Source organism: Rhinoderma darwinii, chromosome 1, assembly GCF_050947455.1.
Source record: "Rhinoderma darwinii isolate aRhiDar2 chromosome 1, aRhiDar2.hap1, whole genome shotgun sequence".
Classification (NCBI taxonomy): Eukaryota; Metazoa; Chordata; class Amphibia; order Anura; family Rhinodermatidae; genus Rhinoderma; species Rhinoderma darwinii.
Window position 1 is genome coordinate 662,211,515 of NC_134687.1, and position 13,889 is coordinate 662,225,403.

At 39.8% G+C, this 13,889-nt stretch overlaps 1 long non-coding RNA gene across 1 annotated transcript in view; it reads left to right on the forward strand.

The window, feature by feature from the left end:
- LOC142664599 (uncharacterized) overlaps nt 1-13,889 on the forward strand; it is a 29,440-nt gene that overhangs the window by 122 nt on the left and 15,429 nt on the right. Inside the window, exon 2 of the long non-coding RNA XR_012851334.1 lies at nt 137-245. This is a non-coding gene — a long non-coding RNA (uncharacterized LOC142664599). The remainder of the gene's footprint in view (nt 1-136; nt 246-13,889) is intronic.

The window sequence follows — 13,889 nt, forward strand, 5'->3', positions numbered from 1 at the left end:
ATATAGGGGGGTGTGGAGCTTTATGGTCCTGCGGTCATAGATGGGGTCATAGATTTTGGTGGTTTCTTATGTTGATCTGTTAGATTCTTCGCACTCTCCGCTGTATTGTACTGAATTGTTACATATGTGAAATCAGGGGGAAGATCTGACTAATATTAAAGCGGAGGATGAAGAAGAGCGGGTGAGGGGCGATCAACCGTGTAAGAGTGAAGTGGAGGAGGAAATTCCAGGAGGTGTTACCAGAGGTCAGTAATAATGATATTAGAAAGTGAATTGGGAGGTTTGGTAAGGTGGGGTTCCTCCTTAGTTCTACATTACAGTAAAACGTCAGACAATGTGTTATACATAGTGCCGGAGCTGAGGGAGCTGTGACTGCACATAGAAGTTCTCTACAAGGTGTTCTATGAATCCGGTCATGCACTAGGCTTAGTGTCAGATTTTGGGGGGCACCAGGAGCCTGTAAAAATGACAATAATTCAATACATTAGTATGTCTGACGATCGCTGGTCCAAATCCCGTGCAGGGACTAATAAAAAGTGTTACAAATAGTTAAAAACATTATTTAGTGGTGTACAGAAAATACAAAACAAACTTTTCCCACTTTTCCTTTTAAAGTATTGTAAAAAAATAAACCTAATTACTATCACCGCATCATTAAAAGTCTGAATTACAATATAAGAGTTCACTGAAGTGATTAATGAGTAAAATGTATCATTTTTATTAGATAACTCTCTAAAAACAGGGGTACAATCACCACCGTGACAAGAGCCCCCCCGTGCTTGTTAAAAAACGTATTCTATGTATACTGCAATTACTGGTTCGTTTGTGACCCCTCCTCTAATTGAGTGCTTGAAAATGTGGGATCAGCGGTTAAACATTGGTGTATCAGTGGATGGGACCCTGCAACACACCAGAGCCCTCAGTTACCGCTCCTCAGTACCCCAGTGCTGCCACTGTCACCTGCGCTATAATCCCTCTCTCACCTGACCTACGCGTTTCTATGTATTATTTCATCAGGGGTCTGTACTTTTATCAGCCTGGCTGAAGCGCCAGTGATGTAGAACTGTAAGAGATATTCTGTTACACACACGGAAGCGTGCTCGCATGGGTGTCAGCGGCGCGCTTCACTCAGGACTCAGTGTTTATAGAATTAATACTCCTCCCCTGGGGCTGAGGCAAAGCCTCGAAAACGGCCAATCACCGTCGCCCATGTCATCCGTGACGTATGGTCATGCGACTCCCGGCGCGCCATTAGACGGAAGTCCACCACCAACATCATGCCGAACGCGCAGGCGCAGAATTACAATATAACGTTATTTAAATCGCACGGTGAACACTGTAAAAACAAAACAATGAAACCGGCAGAATCGCTATTTTTTGGTCACTTTAGCGCTAAAAAATAATGTAATGAAAAGTGATCAAAAAGTCGTACCAATAAAAACTACAGCTCGCCCACAAAAATAACCCTTTACTCTGCTCAATCACCAAACAATAAAATAAACGGCAGGATAAAGGTAACGAGATTTATACAGAACCGGGAAAGCAAATAGAATAAAAAGTGTCTAAAAAGTTGCAAGTGCCCAAAATGGTGTTAAAGGAATAGTGTCGTCGCAAATAATTTTTTTATATGTTAAAGATGTTAGTGCTTTAATAAAAACGTTTATATTCATTTGTGTGTTTGTGTTTTACTGTTTCTTATTTTTACACTTTTTCTTCCCTATGGGGGCTGCCATTTTTTGTTCCATTTCTGTGTGTGTCGATTAACGACACACACAGACATGGAATACGGCAGCCACAGTCCCATAGGGACTGTGAACGGCTCCCGTCCCATTGACTCGCGTGTACGGCGTCTGTGTGGGAACTGCGCATGCGCCGCTCCCACACAGTCCTATTCGAAATTGGCGCCGTCCGGCGCCATTTTCCTGTGGACCGGAAGTCGCGGCCAGACAGTAATATTACTACTTCCGGTCGCGGCTTCCGGACTTGTGCACATGGAACAGCGGCAGCAAACGGAGCGGACGGGCCGGAGGGAGCGGCGGCGGCAGGAGCAGGTAAATGATTTCTATGTATGTTCGTGTTTGTGTACGTTTACTACTGTATGTAAACCTACTACGCTGTGTGTTAGCTCAAAAAATGGCGACACACAGTGTAGGAGGTTACACCGTTCAAACCCCTCGTTTATCCCGGCACTAGCCAGGATAAAGGAGGGGGGGATGCTGAGAGCTCACTAGAGCGAGAGCTTTTAACCCAATGTTGCAATGCTGCAATTTTGGGAAATAGCTCCATCTAGTGACCAAAAATGGGTAGTATTATAAATTAGAAATAATTTATAATATTTCCTGACTCGTGAAAAAAATAAAAAAAATGTGAACAATGTTTAATCACCCACACACTAAATGTTTAATTAAAAAAAAAAAAACATGTTTTTCGGGCAACACCATGCCTTTAATAAAAAGGCTCCCATTAGTCGAGGATGAAAAAATATGCAGATGAGCCGGTCCGAGGGGAACTTTCCTTCTATATCAGGAGGAGATTATCAGGGCTCTAATATTTGGGAACCAGGAAGAGAAGGGCCCAAACATCTGCTGGAAGCGAGGGGGCCCGTATTATACCAGGACAACACTTTCCCAGCAAAATACCCCAAACAACAAAGGTGCGGAGTGTGGACCAAAAGGGGGATAAGGAAGGACACCATTTATCAGTGCGACACCGGCCTGTGCATAACGGATTCATCATAGCGTAACCCACATCTATGGAGAATTGTATTATATACCCCATTATTATACCCTCTTATTATACCCTGATGTACTCCTCACAGCTTATATATACCCTGATGTACTCCTCACAGATTACATATATCCTGATGTACTCCTCACATATTACATATACCCTGATGTACTCCTCACAGATTACATATACCCTGATGTACTCCTCACATATTACATATACCCTGATGTACTCCTCACATATTACATAGATCCTGATGTACTCCTCACAGATTACATATACACTGATGTACTCCTCACAGATTACATATACCCTGATGTACTCCTCACATATTACATATACCCTGATGTACTCCTCACATATTACATATACCCTGATGTACTCCTCACATATTACATATACCCTGATGTACTCCTCACATATTACATATACCCTGATGTACTCCTCACATATTACATATATCCTAATGTACTCCTCACAGCTTACATATACCCTGATGTACTCCTCACAGATTACATATACCCTGATGTACTCCTCACATATTACATATACCCTGATGTACTCCTCACATATTACATATATCCTGATGTACTCCTCACAGCTTACATATACCCTGATGTACTCCTCACAGATTACATATACCCTGATGTACTCCTCACATATTACATATACCCTGATGTACTCCTCACATATTACATATACCCTGATGTACTCCTCACATATTACATATACCCTGATGTACTCCTCACATATTACATATATCCTGATGTACTCCTCACAGCTTACATATACCCTGATGTACTCCTCACAGATTACATATACCCTGATGTACTCCTCACATATTACATATACCCTGATGTACTCCTCACATATTACATATACCCTGATGTACTCCTCACATATTACATATACCCTGATGTACTCCTCACATATTACATATACCCTGATGTACTCCTCATAGCTAACATATACCCTGATGTACTCCTCACAGATTACATATACCCTGATGTACTCCTCACATATTACATATATCCTGATGTACTCCTCACATATTACATATACCCTGATGTACTCCTCACATATTACATATACCCTGATGTACTCCGCACAGATTACATATACCCTGATGTACTCCGCACAGATTACATATACCCTGATGTACTCTTCACACATTACATATACCCTGATGTACTCCTCACACATTACATATACCCTGATGTACTCCTCACACATTACATATACCCTGATGTACCCCTCACATATTACATATACCCTGATGTACTCCTCACATATTACATATATCCTGATGTACTCCTCACAGATTACATATATCCTGATGTACTCCTCACATATTACATATACCCTGATGTACTCCTCACATATTACATATACCCTGATGTACTCCTCACAGATTACATATACCCTGATGTGCTCCTCACATATTACATATATCCTGATGTGCTCCTCACATATTACATATACCCTGATGTACTCCTCACATATTACATATATCCTGATGTACTCCTCACATATTACATATACCCTGATGTACTCCTCACATATTACATATACCCTGATGTACACCTCACAGATTACATATACCCTGATGTACTCCTCACATATTACATAAACCCTGATGTACTCCTCACATATTACATATACCCTGATGTACTCCTCACATATTACATATACCCTGATGTACTCCTCACATATTACATATACCCTGATGTACTCCTCACATATTACATATACCCTGATGTACTCCGCACATATTACATATACCCTGATGTACTCCTCACATATTACATATACCCTGATGTACTCCTCACATATTACATATACCCTGATGTACTCCTCACAGATTACATATACCCTGAAGTACTCCTCACAGATTACATATACCATGATGTACTCCTCACATATTACATATATCCTGATGTACTCCTCACATATACCCTGATGTACTCCTCACAGATTACATATACCCTGATGTACTCCTCACATATTACATATATCCTGATGTACTCCTCACAGATTACATAAACCCTGATGTACTCCTCACATATTACATAAACCCTGATGTACTCCTCACATATTACATATACCCTGATGTACTCCTCACATATTACATATACCCTGATGTACTCCTCACATATTACATATATCCTGATGTACTCCTCACATATTACATATATCCTGATGTACTCCTCACATATTACATATTACATATACCCTGATGTACTCCTCACATATTACATATATCCTGATGTACTCCTCACATGTTACATATATCCTGATGTACTCCTCACATGTTACATATATCCTGATGTACTCCTCACATGTTACATATACCCTGATGTACTCTTCACATATTACATATATCCTGATGTACTCCTCACATATTACATATATCCTGATGTACTCCTCACATATTACATATACCCTGATGTACTCCTCACACATTACATATACCCTGATGTACTCCTCACATATTACATATATCCTGATGTACTCCTCACACATTACATATATCCTGATGTACTCCTCACATATTACATATACCCTGATGTACTCCTCACACATTACATATATCCTGATGTACTCCTCACATATTACATATACCCTGATGTACTCCTCACATATTACATGTATCCTGATGTACTCCTCACATATTACATATATCCTGATGTACTCCTCACACATTACATATATCCTGATGTACTCCTCACATATTACATATACCCTGATGTACTCCTCACACATTACATATATCCTGATGTACTCCTCACATATTACATATACCCTGATGTACTCCTCACATATTACATGTACCCTGATGTACTCCTCACATATTACATGTATCCTGATGAACTCCTCACATATTACATATACCCTGATGTACTCCTCACATATTACATGTATCCTGATGTACTCCTCACATATTGCATATATCCTGATGTACTCCTCACATATTACATATACCCTGATGTACTCCTCACATATTACATACTCCGCACATATTACATATACCCTGATGTACTCCGCACATATTACATATACCCTGATGTACTGCACACATATTACATATACCCTGATGTACTCCTCACATATTACATATACCCTGATGTACTCCTCACAGCTAACATATATCCTGATGTACTCCGCACATATTACACATATCCTGATGTACTCCTCACATATTACATATACCCTGATGTACTCCTCACATATTACATATACCCTGATGTACTCCTCACATATTACATATATCCTGATGTACTCCTCACATATTACATATATCCTGATGTACTCCGCACATATTACATATAACCTGATGTACTCCGCACATATTACACATATCCTGATGTACTCCTCACATATTACATATATCCTGATGTACTCCTCACATATTACATATACCCTGATGTACTCCTCATATATTACATATATCCTGATGTACTCCGCACGTATTACATATATCCTGATGAACTCCTCACATATTACATATACCCTGATGTACTCCTCACATATTACATATACCATGATGTACTCCTCACATATTACATATACCATGATGTACTCCTCACATATTACATATATCCTGATGTACTCCTCACATATTACATATACCCTGATGTACTCCTCACAGATTACATATATCCTGATGTACTCCTCACATATTACATATACCCTGATGTACTCCTCACATATTACATATACCCTGATGTACACCTCACAGATTACATATACCCTGATGTACTCCTCACATATTACATACTCCGCACATATTACATATACCCTGATGTACTCCGCACATATTACATACTCCGCACATATTACATATACCCTGATGTACTCCGCACATATTACATATACCCTGATGTACTGCACACATATTACATATACCCTGATGTACTCCTCACATATTACATATACCCTGATGTACTCCTCACAGCTAACATATATCCTGATGTACTCCGCACATATTACACATATCCTGATGTACTCCTCACATATTACATATACCCTGATGTACTCCTCACATATTACATATACCCTGATGTACTCCTCACATATTACATATATCCTGATGTACTCCTCACATATTACATATATCCTGATGTACTCCGCACATATTACATATAACCTGATGTACTCCGCACATATTACACATATCCTGATGTACTCCTCACATATTACATATATCCTGATGTACTCCTCACATATTACATATACCCTGATGTACTCCTCATATATTACATATATCCTGATGTACTCCGCACGTATTACATATATCCTGATGAACTCCTCACATATTACATATACCCTGATGTACTCCTCACATATTACATATACCATGATGTACTCCTCACATATTACATATACCATGATGTACTCCTCACATATTACATATATCCTGATGTACTCCTCACATATTACATATACCCTGATGTACTCCTCACAGATTACATATATCCTGATGTACTCCTCACATATTACATATACCCTGATGTACTCCTCACATATTACATATACCCTGATGTACACCTCACAGATTACATATACCCTGATGTACTCCTCACATATTACATAAACCCTGATGTACTCCTCACATATTACATATACCCTGATGTACTCCTCACATATTACATATACCCTGATGTACTCCTCACATATTACATATACCCTGATGTACTCCTCACATATTACATATACCCTGATGTACTCCGCACATATTACATATACCCTGATGTACTTCTCACATATTACATATACCCTGATGTACTCCTCACATATTACATATACCCTGATGTACTCCTCACATATTACATATACCCTGATGTACTCCTCACAGATTACATATACCCTGATGTACTCCTCACAGATTACATATACCCTGATGTACTCCTCACATATTACATATATCCTGATGTACTCCTCACATATACCCTGATGTACTCCTCACAGATTACATATACCCTGATGTACTCCTCACATATTACATATATCCTGATGTACTCCTCACAGATTACATAAACCCTGATGTACTCCTCACATATTACATAAACCCTGATGTACTCCTCACATATTACATATACCCTGATGTACTCCTCACATATTACATATACCCTGATGTACTCCTCACATATTACATATATCCTGATGTACTCCTCACATATTACATATATCCTGATGTACTCCTCACATATTACATATTACATATACCCTGATGTACTCCTCACATATTACATATATCCTGATGTACTCCTCACATGTTACATATATCCTGATGTACTCCTCACATGTTACATATATCCTGATGTACTCCTCACATGTTACATATACCCTGATGTACTCTTCACATATTACATATATCCTGATGTACTCCTCACATATTACATATATCCTGATGTACTCCTCACATATTACATATACCCTGATGTACTCCTCACACATTACATATACCCTGATGTACTCCTCACATATTACATATATCCTGATGTACTCCTCACACATTACATATATCCTGATGTACTCCTCACATATTACATATACCCTGATGTACTCCTCACACATTACATATATCCTGATGTACTCCTCACATATTACATATACCCTGATGTACTCCTCACATATTACATGTATCCTGATGTACTCCTCACATATTACATATATCCTGATGTACTCCTCACACATTACATATATCCTGATGTACTCCTCACATATTACATATACCCTGATGTACTCCTCACACATTACATATATCCTGATGTACTCCTCACATATTACATATACCCTGATGTACTCCTCACATATTACATGTACCCTGATGTACTCCTCACATATTACATGTATCCTGATGAACTCCTCACATATTACATATACCCTGATGTACTCCTCACATATTACATGTATCCTGATGTACTCCTCACATATTGCATATATCCTGATGTACTCCTCACATATTACATATACCCTGATGTACTCCTCACATATTACATACTCCGCACATATTACATATACCCTGATGTACTCCGCACATATTACATATACCCTGATGTACTGCACACATATTACATATACCCTGATGTACTCCTCACATATTACATATACCCTGATGTACTCCTCACAGCTAACATATATCCTGATGTACTCCGCACATATTACACATATCCTGATGTACTCCTCACATATTACATATACCCTGATGTACTCCTCACATATTACATATACCCTGATGTACTCCTCACATATTACATATATCCTGATGTACTCCTCACATATTACATATATCCTGATGTACTCCGCACATATTACATATAACCTGATGTACTCCGCACATATTACACATATCCTGATGTACTCCTCACATATTACATATATCCTGATGTACTCCTCACATATTACATATACCCTGATGTACTCCTCATATATTACATATATCCTGATGTACTCCGCACGTATTACATATATCCTGATGAACTCCTCACATATTACATATACCCTGATGTACTCCTCACATATTACATATACCATGATGTACTCCTCACATATTACATATACCATGATGTACTCCTCACATATTACATATATCCTGATGTACTCCTCACATATTACATATACCCTGATGTACTCCTCACAGATTACATATATCCTGATGTACTCCTCACATATTACATATATCCTGATGTACTCCGCACATATTACATATACCCTGATGTACTCCTCACATATTACATATATCCTGATGTGCTCCTCACAGATTACATATACCCTGATGTACTGTTCGGGTACTAATCAGTCTCAACCGGCAGGGATAATACGCTGAGTTCGTACGAAAGGAATCACACCACACAGAGTCTGGTACAAAGCTCCTCACTCAGCATCAGGCGTCACTGACTTATTTATTACACACATTTGTTCTATATCCCCTTTCTCCTGGGGGTGGGTACATGTTATCACACTTTTATAAAAGCACGTATCACTGTAAGCCTCTTGTTACTTTGTGTCATCCTTGGATAGGTTCACCCTTATCTGGTCCTTTAGATATGTCTTCATAGTTCATAGTTCGTTCATACCAGGAAGTGACTTGTTATTTTGTTAGTGCGTAGTCCCTGTTCAGGGGCCATCTTGCCACGTATACTTATCTAATCCTACTATTGCTTCATCACAATTATGTACACAACTCTATAGTCTATATTTTATTAAAGAAAGAAAATTATTATAAACATTAACTTCTGTCCACCCCATCCTTCACAGTCCCCCCTTTTATCATTATTTTCTTCATTTCTTAACCTAAGTGTGTCCGTGCTCTGGGAAAGGGGAGTAAAAGGATTTTTTCACCAGTTTGAGACGAGCCTCCCCTATTAGGAGACCCCCCTTTGTAGCTGGACTTAAAGAGTCGGTGCACACCCTACACTATCTATTCAACTTCAGAACAATATTCTCGATAAAGGGTGGTTGTTTTCATGGATGGAGTTGGTAAAAGTCCTTCAATTTCTGAAGAAAACATAAAAGTGGGAGTTACTTCAGTTATAGTTTTAGTCATTAATTTCTTTATACATGGTAATACACAACAAGCAATAACTGCGAAAAGCACTAGAAAGATTAAGATTACAATCCCAATTTGGGCCAGAATTTTCTGCCATCCGGTTAACCATGAGAAATACTGATCCCATGGGTCTGTGAAACCTGAATTTCGTTTTAATTCCTCGGATAAAGAAACAATCTGTTTGATTGCCATGGTTACTTTGCCGTTTGGTCCTGTGTTATCTGGAATAAAAGTACAACAGGTAGTACCTATCATGGCACAAACGCCTCCTTTTTCTGCTAGTATCATATCAAGGGCCATACGGTTCTGGAAAGTCATAGTAGATGTGGGTCCTAACTGGTCAGCTAGACCTTGTAAAGCGTCCCTAGTATAGTTAACAAACCGTTGCTGGTTGTAATAGATATAATTTATCCAATCTACATTTTTGTTAACTGTGATCATAGGGATTAATGATTCAAATCCAGCTGCTACCTGATCCCGGGCCTTGAATTCATCTGGGACCCCCCTTGGGACTCCTATAGCATCTATATACACATGGGGGTCAAAACTTCCTTTCAGATCTCTTTTTTCCCTTGTAAATATGTGACTATTTTGAGAGGTGGTCTCTTGGGTCTCAGAGAGTATATGAAAAGGCATGATCGCTTTCGCCAGGGTGCATTCTCCCTTCCAGTTCCCTTCTATCCGCCGAACTGTTTCTAACTGTATACCATTCAATACTCCTAATCCCGTTCCTACCCCTCCTAATAGCGGGTCATACCATTCTCTTTTTTGTCTATGACAGCTGGGGGATTCAGGGAAGGAAATATTGAAGTGTACATTCTTTTTCTGCTGTTGGGTTACAGCGCTCTTACAAGTGTGTGGGATTCTTTCCAGACTTTGTACTGTTATATGTGGCTTAAAACTATCTCTTAAAATTGTTATCAAGAATACAAAATATCTTCTATTTCTTATTTGGCTATTATTCATACATAATATCATCCCATCAGTTTCTTTTATTACAATCGTAGAGTTGAGCCTCTCCTTGTTGCATCTTTCATAAGTCTTATTTATCATTTCGTTTCTATTTTTACTGGTTGTATATTTCTGTCGATACTGTAAATCTGGTTCATAACAACAAAACCACAGCCCCGGCGTCTCTTCTTGTATGCTAATGTTGGCTGTTTTGTCTATGTGAAGGTACACAGTCCCTCCATGTGGCCCTTTTTTCCAAGTCCCTTCGGTTGTAGTCACATTTGTAGTATAACACGGGGCATTGGCCTTACAGGTGTAGTTACCCTGCTTTCTATCACTGTGGCATTCGCCCACCCTGTCCTGAACTGTTCCAGTGATTCTGTACTGATTACGTGTACAGGAGTAGCAGTTCTGCCTTTTTGTATAAGAGCACACGCAACAACCGCCGCAACAACCGCAAAGATCTTCATTCTTCTGGCTGAAGAACCTTTTTACAATGACTGGCGTGAATCCAGCTTGCCTTTCCTTCGAGCTTCACTGAGGTGCTTGTAACGAGCAAAACTTGAAAAGGACCATCAAACCGTGGCTCAAGGCTCTTCCTCACGTGTCTTTTGACAATGACCCAATCTCCTGGTTCTAGCTTATACGTCCCTTCAACTGAATCAGGACCTGGAATGGAAGCAAAGACTTGTGCATGCACCTTGGTCAATTGTTTGTTCAGCGTTTATACATAATCTGTTAGTCTACCATACTGCATTTGGAGCACCTATGGAAAATAACATCCTAATCTGGGAGCCGACCCAAATAAGATCTCATATGGGCTGAGACCTGTTCTTTTTGTGGGCGTGTATCTTACTGAGAACAAGGCTAATGGTAGACACTCGGTCCATGGTTTCCCGTTTTCTACCATTGCTTTTTGGATTTTCAATTTGAGAGTCCCATTTAGTCTCTCAACCTTCCCACTGCTCTGTGGATTGTATGGTGTATGTAGGGCTTGACTTATGCCTAGAGCTGACAACACATGGTTCATGATTTCACCCGTAAAATAAGTTCCTCTGTCGCTCTTGATCATCTCTCGAACTCCATATCTGCACACCACCTCGTTGATCAGTTTCTTTGCTGTGGCTACGGCTGTAGCTTTGGTTACTGGAAAAGCTTCTGGCCATCCTGAAAAGAGATCAATACAAACAAGCACATACTCCTAGGTACCAACTTTGGGTAGTTGAATATAGTCTATCTGCAGTCTCTGGAACGGATATATAGGTCTGGGTGTGTGCTTCTGTGGTACTTTTACAGTTCTTCCAATATTATGTGTTGCACAGATCATGCATCCTTGTGTAAAACTGCTGGCCATCACACTAAACCCTGGAGCATACCACACCTTGTTTACCAAGTCCATCATTGCCGTTTTTGACTGGTGTGTCTCTCCATGTGTTATTTGGGCCATCATTGGGAACATTGTCTTAGGCAGGCACAGTTTATTCTGGCATTGCCAGAGGCCATCTTTTCGTAGCGTTGCTCCTTGGGCCGTCCACTTGTCTTTTTCTTCTTTTGTTGCTTGTCCTTGAAGTTTTTGCCGTAGTTCCGGGCTTACAGCTGGTCTTGTTTCCTCTGGATCTTTTATCTGACATACGGCTGCTAACACGGGTAGCTTCTGTGCTGCTTGCTTTTGCGGCTTGGTCTGCCAAAGCATTTCCTTTTGTCTCTGGTGAACTCACCTTAGTGTGAGCTTTTAATGTTTACTACTGCTAATTGAGAGTCAGTGTATATATTTGCTGTCTTTCCTTCTGCATGTTGGCATGCTGCTGCCAGGGCCTTAAGCTCCGCTTCTTGTGCTGAGCGGGACGCTGGTAAGGAGGCCGCTTCTAGGACTACATCTTCGGTGGTTACTGCATATCCTGTAAGAAAAGATCCTTCTTCACAATACTTTGAACCATCCACAAAGAGTATTAGGTCTGGGTTTTGGAGTGGGGTATCTTTTACATGTGCGAACCCCACTGTTTCCTGGGCCATAAGGGCCATACAATCATGTTCATCAGTTTCAGGCAAAAATTGTGACCATACTTTACCTACGTCTTCTCCCCCTTGCTCCAAAGGCAGTAAGGTAGCTGGGTTCAATGTAGTACAGCGGTGTAAAGTAACCTGCTCAGGAAGAAGAAGAGCACAGGTTAATCTCAAATGTCTTGCAGTGGACAAATGCTTAGGTTGTACTTGAGTTAGAATAGCAGTAATATATATATCATGTGGTGGAAATGCCAGGACCAAATCTGAGGCCTTGTTTAACATTGAATTTACAGCAATGATAGCTCTCACACATGATGGGGAACCTCGGGCCACAGGGTCTAGTCTAGCTGAATAATATGCTACCGGGCGCTGCTGTGGTCCATGACTTTGTGTGAGAACTGCAGTGTCATGTCCATTTTGTTCAGTACAGTACAAAGTATATGCTTGCGTAGAGGTACTCCATGGATTGGTGTCACAAGCCGCTACCAAACACAACTCCTCCTCATTCAGCTGATAATCCAGAATACTTTGAGAATCTCACTTTTATCAGGTTCTGCAAATACTTGATTAATACAAAAACAAATAAAAATAAAACATTCCTAAAAACTTTACATCAAATTAACAATGTCCAGACAAGTTTTGTTTTGCCTTCTCC